This window comes from Spea bombifrons, chromosome 9 (genome assembly GCF_027358695.1).
Source record: "Spea bombifrons isolate aSpeBom1 chromosome 9, aSpeBom1.2.pri, whole genome shotgun sequence".
Taxonomy (NCBI): Eukaryota; Metazoa; Chordata; class Amphibia; order Anura; family Pelobatidae; genus Spea; species Spea bombifrons.
In genome coordinates, this window is record NC_071095.1 from 33,891,754 (window position 1) to 33,904,124 (window position 12,371).

A 12,371-nucleotide genomic window follows, 5' to 3' on the forward strand; every position below is an offset into this window, starting at 1 on the left:
GAAAAATAATAAAATACTGATCGGGGTTTGCTATAAGCCACCAAATATAATTGAAGCAGCAGAAGATCAATTATTAAAGCAAATAAACAAGGCAGCAAATCACAATGAGGTGGTTATTATGGGGGACTTTAACTATCCCGACATAAACTGGGAAACCGAGACCTGTGAATCTCATAAAGGAAACCGCTTTCTGACTATTAGTAAAGATAATTATCTGTCCCAAATGGTACAGGACCCAACCAGAGGGGGCGCTCTACTGGACTTAATATTAACCAACAGACCTGACAGAGTAACTAATGTGCAGGTCAGAGGGCACCTAGGAAATAGTGATCACAATATAATACATTATAACTTGTCGTTCAATAAGGGAACTCTTAGAGGAGCCACACGAACTATGAACTTTAGGAAGGCAAAGTTTGATCAACTAAGAGAAGCCCTTAACACTGTAAATTGGGAAAATGTCCTCAAAAACAAAAGCACAGATACTAAATGGGAGATTTTTCAAAATATCTTAAATTCTCACTGTGAAAAGTACATACCGTATGGGAATAAAAGTGTCAGGAGCAAGAGAAAACCAATGTGGATAAATAAAAATGTAAAGGTGGCAATAAATGGCAAAAAAAGGCATTTAAGCTACTAAAACAGGAAGGCAGTGAGGAAGCACTAAGAAGCTATCGGGAAAAAAATAAAATATGTAAAAATCAGATAAAAGCAGCAAAAGTGGCGACAGAAAGACTCATTGCCAAAGAGAGTAAAACAAACCCCAAAATGTTCTTTAACTATATAAATAGTAAAAAGGTTAAAAATGAAAGCGTCGGCCCCTTAAAAAGTAATGAGGGAGAAGTTATAGACGGGGATCAGGAAAAAGCGAATCTATTAAATATATTCTTCTCTGCTGTATTCACAGAGGAAAATGAAATGCCAGGTAATATACAGCAGGATGAGATAAATGCCCCAGTACATGTCGCCTGTCTAACCCAGGAAGAAGTGCAGTGCCGCCTAAAAAAAATCAAAATAGACAAATCACCAGGTCCAGATGGCATTCACCCCCGCGTTCTAAGGGAGTTAAGTAATGTAATAGACAGACTATTTCTAATATTCAAGGACTCTATAGTGACCGGGTCTGTTCCCCAGGACTGGCGCATTGCAAATGTTGTGCCAATATTCAAAAAGGGGACAAAAAGTGACCCGGGGAATTATAGGCCTGTTAGTTTAACTTCTGTTGTATGTAAACTGTTTGAGGGTTTCCTAAGAGATGCTATTTTGGAGAATCTCAATGAAAATAAATGTATGACTCCATATCAGCATGGGTTTACAAGGGATCGGTCCTGTCAAACTAACCTGATCAGCTTTTATGAGGAGGTGAGCTCAAGACTGGATCGGGGTGAATTGCTGGATGTCATATATCTTGATTTTTCCAAAGCATTTGATACGGTGCCACATAAAAGGCTGGTACATAAAATGAGAATGCTTGGGCTGGGGGAGAATGTGTGTATGTGGGTAAGTAACTGGCTCAGTGATAGGAAACAGAGGGTGGTTATTAATGGTACATACTCTGAGTGGGTGACTGTTACTAGTGGGGTACCACAGGGGTCAGTTTTGGGTCCTATTCTTTTTAATATATTTATTAATGACCTTGTAGAGGGATTGTATAGTAAAGTATCAATCTTTGCAGACGATACTAAGCTCTGTAGCGTGGGTAACACAATAGAAGACAGTGCACGATTACAAATGGATCTGCATAGGTTGGAGGCTTGGGCTGGGATGTGGCAGATGAGGTTCAACACGGATAAATGTAAGGTTATGCACATGGGGAAGAAAAATCCAGGCTGGGAATATGTATTAAATGGGAAAACACTGGGGACGACTGACATGGAAAAGGACTTAGGAGTCTTGGTTAACAGTAAATTTACCTGTAGCGACCAGTGTCGGGCAGCTGCTGCTAAGGCAAATAAAATCATGGGGTGCATCAAAAGGGGCATGGATGCCCATGACAAGGAAATAATTCTACCATTGTACAAGTCACTAGTCAGACCACACATGGAATACTGTGTACAGTACTGGGCACCAGTGTACAAGAAAGATATAGTGGAACTGGAGAGGGTTCAAAGACGGGCAACCAGAGTAATAAGGGGAATGGAAGGACTGCAGTACCCAGAAAGATTATCAGAATTAGGGTTATTTAGTTTGGAGAAAAGACGGCTTAGGGGGGACTTAATAACTATGTATAAATATATAAGGGGCAGTACAGAGATCACTCCCAGGACCTATTTATATCCAGGACTGTATCTATAACAAGGGGACATCCTCTACGGCTGGAGGAAAGAAGGTTTCTACACCAGCACAGACGGGGGTTCTTTACAGTAAGAGCGGTGAGACTATGGAAATCTCTGCCAGAGGAAGTGGTAATGGTAAACTCAATAAAAGAGTTTAAAAGGAGCCTGGACGTGTTTCTTGAAAGCAATAATATTACAAGTTATGGATAGTAGATTAATAGGGACAGAACGTTGATCCAGGGATTTATTCTGATTGCCATATTTGGAGTCGGGAAGGAATTTTCCCCCTGGTATGGGGCAATTGGCATCTGCTTCATAAGGGTTTTTTGCCTTCCTCTGGATCAACACGGTAGGGACACAATATGTATATAGGTTGAACTTGATGGACTTTGGTCTTTTTTCAACCTTATGAACTATGTTACTATGTTACTATGTTACTATATGTTGTGTACAGTCACCTACATAGACCTCATGTTCAATCTACATGTATGTACAAACACATGTATGGGATACATTTATAAAGGCCTTTTAAGAAAATTTTGTTTCTGTTCCTTTCTTTTTTTAACTTGATTTGTTAGATATTGGGACATACTGGGGAAAATGTTTTATGTAAATACAAAAAGGAGCACATGGGAGAAGACAATACCTGAGTCTAAGTAGCAATAGGTAATATCTATAATGCTGGAAGTGAAAAGTTATCCTAGGATGAGTGATGTTATTAAGGTGAGGGTATTAAACATGCATGGGATAGACATACGGCTCCTGAATCTAAGACAAGACCAACGACTGATTAAGGTTTGAGTCTTTACAGCAGGAGAAACGGGCGAGTAGACGGGGGCCGAATGGGGCCGATCTGTCGGCAGGTTCCATGATTCTATAATATTAGATTTAAAAGAGCACAATTTCGCTATGCGTTGCTTTGAGACCCTTTGTATCATATTTGTTCAACATTGTGGCTTCACAGAGTCACCTGTTAACCGCTACAATGTAGCAAAATAATGAAAGCATAATTCTGTATATTATGCTGTATGATGTAGCAAAAGGAAAAAAGAATGCATGCAATTTGTGACATGTATTTGTTCTGTTACACACACACACACACTTTTTACGTAAAAAGTCTATAAGGGGAGGCCAAGGAACGGTTGGAGCCTCTCGAAAAAAACAAGACTCCCCCTGAAAATGTTTGATTGGCTGAAATAGTTTGTAATGGAGTCATCACGGCGTTAACTGCCACGCTTCATAATTTTAAATAGTCTTCAGTTAGCTAAAACATCAATTTCAATTTTAAGTAAGTCACTTAAAGCCCGGCTTAATCTTGCTGAAATGGATTTTTGTTTAAAAAAAACCTCCAAAAGGTAAAAAGTAAGATTTCATAAATGGATATTTCGGTTCTGTTTCATTTCTAGCTTCCATAGTCGCGCAGAATACACAGAAAACAAAATGATTCCTTTTTGGTGCAAAGTTTCAATGTTGATCTTATCACCGTGGCAACCACTGACTTGGTTCTTCTGCTTAGACCATTCCTATGGTTGCTATGGTGATAGAACTGATAGAACATTCCATTGGTTCCAACGTTCCAAACGTAGCAGTTGCTCTCAGTACGTTGATCAAATTAAACTGACCCGTTATGGTCTGTATCTGGAACATGGTGTGGTTTGTGCGTTCGATTGCGAACATAATCTCTAGGTAGAGGTCGGCTTCATTTGCCTTTCGTCTTCCACTACGTTTTCCTAATCCAACAAGTAATAAAAGCATCATGAAGGTGCAGAGGCACCCCACGATTATCAGAAGAGTATCTAACATCTTCTCACTCGCCTGCTCTGCTGAGCAATTAGAAGTGTCTGAGTTTCACCTGCTTTATATAACCTCCTATGATGACATCACAGAGGCTGATGATGCAATAGTGGGCGTGGCTGCATCAAGTGGGCGGGGTCTAAATCATTTCAGTTCCAACCACAAATGAGACAAGTCCCTTAAAGCCTGGCTTAATCTTACAGAAATGGATTTTTGTTTAATAAAAAAAAAACAAAAGGTAAAAAGTAATATTTCATAAATGGATATTTCGGTTCTGTTTCATTTCTGGCTTGAAAAGTCGTGCAGAACACACGGAAAACAAAATGATTCCTTTTTGGTGCAAAGTTTCAATGTTGATCTTATCACCATGGCAACCATTGACCTGGTTCTTCTGCTTAGACCATTCCTATGGTTGCTATGGTGATAGACCTGATAGAACATTCCATTGGTTCCAACGTTCCAAATGTAGCTGTTGCTCTCAGTACGTTGATATTGCCCTTGATCAAATTAAACTGACCCGTTATCTTAGAACATTAACTGATAATTGCTAAATATCATACGTTAATTGTGGGAAATAATAATATTTTTAAATAAACAGCATGAACTATACTAAATGTTAACAGAATTTTATTGACACGTTAAATTGGAAGTTCAGTTTACAGATAACATGAAAATCCTCTGGTGGAGGTCAGTGTAGGATGATGGTCTTGGACTCCATGGTGTAGCCAGCGAGACAAACAGGCAGATGATGCAATAATAGGCGTGGCTGAATCAAGTGGGCGGGGCCTAAATCATTTCAGTTCCAACCACAAATGAGACAAGTCGTTGGCAAAGCAGGCTCAGGAGGGCCAACCACATATCCATACATGCGTGGTAGAGCAGCTTGTCAGCGTAACTACCAACATGTCAAGATCATGTCACAGGTGCAATCTCACCTCTCAAAGTCCCTCAAATAAATATAAAATATCTTTTCTCCATTTGAGTTTTTCCTCATATTACTATGGCATTTAATTCCACCATCTAAGCGTGCCGACCCTGGCATATGTTGTGTACAGTCACCTACATAGACCTCATGTTCAATCTACATGTATGTACAAACACATGTATGGGATACATTTATAAAGGCCTTTTAAGAAAATTTTGTTTCTGTTCCTTTCTTTTTTTAACTTGATTTGTTAGATATTGGGACATACTGGGGAAAATGTTTTATGTAAATACAAAAGGAGCACATGGGAGAAGACAATACCTGAGTCTAAGTAGCAATAGGTAATATCTATAATGCTGGAAGTGAAAAGTTATCCTAGGATGAGTGATGTTATTAAGGTGAGGGTATTAAACATGCATGGGATAGACATACGGCTCCTGAATCTAAGACAAGACCAACGACTGATTAAGGTTTGAGTCTTTACAGCAGGAGAAACGGGCGAGTAGACGGGGGCCGAATGGGGCCGATCTGTCGGCAGGTTCCATGATTCTATAATATTAGATTTAAAAGAGCAAAATGCGCTATGCGTTGCTTTGAGACCCTTTGTATCATATTTGTTCAACATTGTGGCTTCACAGAGTCACCTGTTAACCGCTACAATGTAGCAAAATAATGAAAGCATAATTCTGTATATTATGCTGTATGATGTAGCAAAAGGAAAAAAGAATGCATGCAATTTGTGACATGTATATGTTCTGTTACACACACACACACTTTTTACGTAAAAAGTCTATAAGGGGAGGCCGAGGAACGGTTGGAGCCTCTCGAAAAAAACAAGACTCCCCCTGAAAATGTTTGATTGGCTGAAATAGTTTTTAATGGAGTCATCACGGCGTTAACTGCCACGCTTCATAATTTTAAATAGTCTTCAGTTAGCTAAAACATCAATTTCAATTTTAAGTAAGTCACTTAACCCCTTAAGGACAATAGGGGTTTTTACTCGTAGTATATTGCGGGACAATGGCTCTTTTAACATTTTTCAGTGTTGCTGTTTAGCTGTGATTTTCTTCTTTCTCATTTCGTGCTCCCACACATATTATATATTGTTTTTTTCAGGACAAACAGGACTTTCTTTAGATACCATTATTTTTATCATACCATCTAATTTACTATACAAAAAATGATAAAATATGGTGATTTTTTGTTAAAAAATTACTTTCTCTCACTTTTTAAACAAAAAAACTTTTACTCATCTGCAAAAACTAATGATAAAACCTGCTAAATAGATTCGACTATTTGTCCTGAGTTTAGAAATACCCAATGTTTTTATGTTTTTTTGCTTTTTTCTGCACGTTTTGGGGCAATAAGTACAGGTAGCGTTTTGCTATTTCAAAACAATTTTTCCCCAAAGTTAGTCATTCTGCCCCATGTGCCATTTCGGGTATCTTTGAAGCCGGCCAATGCAATTGACCCCATCAAACCATATATATTTAAAAACTAGACACCCCAAGGTATTTGAAATGCTGGTATTTTAACCCTTTCCATGCACTAATTCTACCACTAGCCTTTGTCAAACTTTATGGTAGTAATTTTTTTTTGTATTTTATTCACACACGTTGTACTTCAGATATAAATTTACCGCTCCTGGTTTATGTCCCTGTCAAACACCCCCCCAATATGTGTTCAGTAACATCTCCTGAGCACAGTGATACCCCACATGCAGGGGTTTGTTGGGTTATTTGTGAGGCAAAAGGCCACCTTTGTGAGGTGTGTATTTTTTTACATGTAACTATATATATATATATATATATTTATATATATATATATTTTTTTTTTAATTTTTTTTTTTTAATTTAAATTTTTTTTTAATTTTTTTTTACAATACACTGAGGCTGTGTAGCCCCCTCTGAGGCTACACAACCTCAGTGTATAGTTAAAAAACGTCATTGCCTCAATGAAGAGGCAGGCTGGAATGGGGGGTGAGTGATTGACAGACCAGGTCACTGGTCTGTGGTTTAACCCACCGATCGCCGTGATTCACTGTGAATCACGGGGATCGGGAAGTTGTGAATCCCCCCCCCCCCGGAGCATTGCAGGCTTGCCTCAATGAAGAGGCAGCCTGGAATGCCCCTCACCTGATTTGCATCGGGTTCAGGGGGGGGGGGCGGTTGACAGACCAGTGATTTCAGTCACTGGTCTGTCGTTTAACCCACCGATCGCCGTGATTCACTGTGAATCACGGCGATCGGGAGGTTGTGAAGCCCCCCTGAGCATTGCAGGCTTGCCTCAATGAAGAGGCAGCCTGGAATGCCCCTCACCCGATTTGCATCGGGTTCGGGGGGGGGGTTGACAGGCCAGTGATTTCAGTCACTGGTCTGTCGTTTAACCCACCGATCGCCGTGATTCACTGTGAATCACGGCAATCGGGGGGGTTGTGAAGCCCCCTCTGGGGCATTGCAGGCTTCCCTCAACAAAGAGGGAGTCTGGAATGCCCTTCACCAGATTTGCATCTGGTTCGGGGGGGGGCGTGATTGACAGACCAGTGATATGAATCGCTGGTCTGTCGTTTAACCCACCGATCACCGTGATTCACGGTGAATCACAGCGATCGGGAGGTTGTGAAGCCCCCTCTGGGGCATTGCAGGCATGCCTCAATGTAGAAGCAGCCTGGAATGCCTCTTACCCGATTTGAATCGGGCTCGGGGGCGTGTTTAACAGACCGGTGATTTGCATCGCCGGTCTGTTGTTGAAACCGCCGATCTCCGTGAATTGCGGAGATCGTAGGGTTGCAAAAGTTTTTTTTTTGGTTTGCCTGGATAGCCTCACTTGTGAGGCTTCCAGGAAAACCGCGATGCCGCCGATCGCGGCGAAAACGCCGCGGTAAACGGCAAATAACGTTACCACGTACATGTACGGGCATTGTCGTTATCGCGTTGCACGGCAACCCCGTACATGTACGTGGATTGTCGTTAAGGGGTTAAAGCCCGGCTTAATCTTGCTGAAATGGATTTTTGTTTAAAAAAAACCTCCAAAAGGTAAAAAGTAAGATTTCATAAATGGATATTTCGGTTCTGTTTCATTTCTAGCTTCCAAAGTCGCGCAGAATACACAGAAAACAAAATGATTCCTTTTTGGTGCAAAGTTTCAATGTTGATCTTATCACCGTGGCAACCATTGACTTGGTTCTTCTGCTTAGACCATTCCTATGGTTGCTATGGTGATAGAACTGATAGAACATTCCACTGGTTCCAACGTTCCAAACGTAGCAGTTGCTCTCAGTACGTTGATCAAATTAAACTGACCCGTTATGGTCTGTATCTGGAACATGGTGTGGTTTGTGCGTTCGATTGCGAACATAATCTCTAGGTAGAGGTCGGCTTCATTTGCCTTTCGTCCTCCACTACGTTTTCCTAATCCAACAAGTAATAAAAGCATCGTGAAGGTGCAGAGGCACCCCACGATTATCAGAAGAGTATCTAACATCTTCTCACTCGCCTGCTCTGCTGAGCAATGAGAAGTGTCTGAGTTTCACCTGCTTTATATAACCTCCTATGATGACATCACAGAGGCTGATGATGCAATAGTGGGCATGGCTGCATCAAGTGGGCGGGGTCTAAATCATTTCACTTCCAACCACAAATGAGACAAGTCCCTTAAAGCCTGGCTTAATCTTACAGAAATGGATTTTTGTTTAATAAAAAAAAAAAAAAAAAGGTAAAAAGTAATATTTCATAAATGGATATTTCAGTTCTGTTTCATTTCTGGCTTGAAAAGTCACGCAGAATACACGGAAAACAAAATGATTCCTTTTTGGTGCAAAGTTTCAATGTTGATCTTATCACCATGGCAACTATTGACCTGGTTCTTCTGCTTAGACCATTCCTATGGTTGCTATGGTGATAGACCTGATAGAATATTCCATTGGTTCCAACGTTCCAAATGTAGCTGTTGCTCTCAGTACGTTGATATTGCCCTTGATCAAATTAAACTGACCCGTTATCTTAGAACATTAACTGATAATTGCTAAATATCATACGTTATTTGTGGGAAATAATAATATTTTTAAATAAACAGCATGAACTATACTAAATGTTAACAGAATTTTATTGACACGTTAAATTGGAAGTTCAGTTTACAGATAACATGAAAATCCTCTGGTGGAGGTCAGTGTAGGATGATGGTCTTGGACTCCATGGTGTAGCCAGCGAGACAAACAGGCAGATGATGCAATAATAGGCGTGGCTGAATCAAGTGGGCGGGGCCTAAATCATTTCAGTTCCAACCACAAATGAGACAAGTCGTTGGCAAAGCAGGCTCAGGAGGGCCAACCACATATCCATACATACGTGGTAGAGCAGCTTGTCAGCGTAACTACCAACATGTCAAGATCATGTCACAGGTGCAATCTCACCTCTCAAAGTCCCTCAAATAAATATAAAATATATTTTCTCCATTTGAGTTTTTCCTCATATTACTATGGCATTTAATTCCACCATCTAAGCGTGCCGACCCTGGCATATGTTGTGTACAGTCACCTACATAGACCTCATGTTCAATCTACATGTATGTACAAACACATGTATGTGATACATTTATAAGGGCCTTTTAAGAAAATTTTGTTTCTGTTCCTTTCTTTTTTTAACTTGATTTGTTAGATATTGGGACATACTGGGGAAAATGTTTTATGTAAATACAAAAAGGAGCACATGGGAGAAGACAATACCTGAGTCTAAGTAGCAATAGGTAATATCTATAATGCTGGAAGTGAAAAGTTATCCTAGGATGAGTGATGTTATTAAGGTGAGGGTAGTAAACATGCATGGGATAGAGATACGGCTCCTGAATCTAAGACAAGACCAACGACTGATTAAGGTTTGAGTCTTTACAGCAGGAGAAACGGGCGAGTAGACGGGGGCCGAATGGGGCCAATCTGTCGGCAGGTTCCATGATTCTATAATATTAGATTTAAAAGAGCAAAATGCGCTATGCGTTGCTTTGAGACCCTTTGTATCATATTTGTTCAACATTGTGGCTTCACAGAGTCACCTGTTAACCGCTACAATGTAGCAAAATAATGAAAGCATAATTCTGTATATTATGCTGTATGATGTAGCAAAAGGAAAAAAGAATGCATGCAATTTGTGACGTGTATATGTTCTGTTACACACACACACACACACTTTTTACGTAAAAAGTCTATAAGGGGAGGCCAAGGAACGGTTGGAGCCTCTCGAAAAAAACAAGACTCCCCCTGAAAATGTTTGATTGGCTGAAATAGTTTCTAATGGAGTCATCACGGCGTTAACTGCCACGCTTCATAATTTTAAATAGTCTTCAGTTAGCTAAAACATCAATTTCAATTTTAAGTAAGTCACTTAAAGCCCGGCTTAATCTTGCTGAAATGGATTTTTGTTTAAAAAAAACCTCCAAAAGGTAAAAAGTAAGATTTCATAAATGGATATTTCGGTTCTGTTTCATTTCTAGCTTCCAAAGTCGCGCAGAATACACAGAAAACAAAATGATTCCTTTTTGGTGCAAAGTTTCAATGTTGATCTTATCACCGTGGCAACCATTGACTTGGTTCTTCTGCTTAGACCATTCCTATGGTTGCTATGGTGATAGAACTGATAGAACATTCCATTGGTTCCAACGTTCCAAACGTAGCAGTTGCTCTCAGTACGTTGATCAAATTAAACTGACCCGTTATCGTCTGTATCTGGAACATGGTGTGGTTTGTGCGTTCGATTGCGAACATCTCTAGGTAGAGGTCGGCTTCATTTGCCTTTCGTCCTCCACTACGTTTTCCTAATCCAACAAGTAATAAAAGCATCATGAAGGTGCAGAGGCACCCCACGATTATCAGAAGAGTATCTAACATCTTTGTAACGATTATGGTGAGGTAGGACCCCAGATGGCAGAGTTAGCCAGGCCAAACAGGAACCAGAAAGTCAGAGAACCAACCGGGTCAGACAGGTAATCAGGATAAGCCAAATCAGAATCCAGAGACGAGGTCAACAAGCCGAATCAAATACCAGACGAACAGGAATCAGGAGCCAAATCAGGAGACAGGAACGAAGTCAGCAAGCCGGGTCAAACGAAGAAATAGTCACAGCAACTCGTACAGGAAAACCACAGAATACACCAACCAAGGGTGAACCAGAAGAGGAAGTCCAGGTTTAAATAGGGACAGGTGGAGGTGTGTCCTGCATTAAGGAGGTCACCCGAGGCTATAAGAACACGTTACGTATGTAACGTGTAATATTACTTTTTGGCCACACGGTGGCGCTGTGCTACCTGTTTGCCGCGTGGTCGGCCACGCGGTGAAGACGCTGACTGGGTAGCGGTGGTACTAGCTGCCCGGGAAGCCGGCTGAGGAGGCAGCGTCGCGGGACCAGCCACGGCGCGGGACCGGAGAGGCAGGTAAGTCCTTACAGTACCCCCCCCTCGAGAACCGCCCGAAGGGCGACCAGGACCCCTGCCAGGCCTCCCGGGGTATTTGGAATGGAAGAGGCGAACCAGCCGAGGCGCGCGGACTTCGGAGGCGGGCACCCAAGATCTTTCTTCAGGTCCATAACCCTTCCAGTGAACCAGATATTGCAGAGCACCCCGGAAGATGCGGGAATCGAGGATGGAACAGATCTCGTAGTTCTCCGAGGAAGTGACAGAAACGGGACCAGGGCTGGCCAGAGGACGAGTAAAACGGGAGAACAACACTGGCTTCAGGAGGGAGACATGAAACGTGCGAGGAATACGAAGGTTACGTGGCAGGTTCAGTTCATATGTGACAGGGTTGATACGGCGGAGGATGGAGTATGGTCCAATAAAGCACGGTGCTAGTTTTTGCGAAGGACAGCGAAGGCGTATGTGACGGGTAGAGAGCCACACCTTGTCTCCAGGCATATAGGAAGGGGCAGGTAACCTTTTACGGTCATAATACCTCTTTTGTGTCTGAGAAGCAGCTATGGACGCAGAGCGGACAGAGGACCAAACAGAAGACAGATGTTTTAGGTGTGCGTCCAAAGCAGGTACCCCTACCTCTGGGGTGTCTGTAGGCAAAACAACCGGGTGGAAACCGTAGACACAATAAAAGGGAGTGTGTTGGGTGGAGCCTTGCACGGAGTTATTGAGGGCGAACTCCGCAAGCGGGAGGAGGTCAGCCCAGTCGTTCTGGTTGTCGTTAACAAAAGCTCGTAGATATTGTTCAAGGCGCTGATTAGAACGTTCCGCTGCCCCGTTGGTTTGGGGGTGATAAGCCGTGGAAAAGGACAGGGTGATACCTATGGCTTTACAGAAGGACCTCCAGAACCGGGAGATGAACTGGACTCCACGGTCAGATACGATGTCCTGGGGAATTCCGTGGAGTCTAACAACTTCTC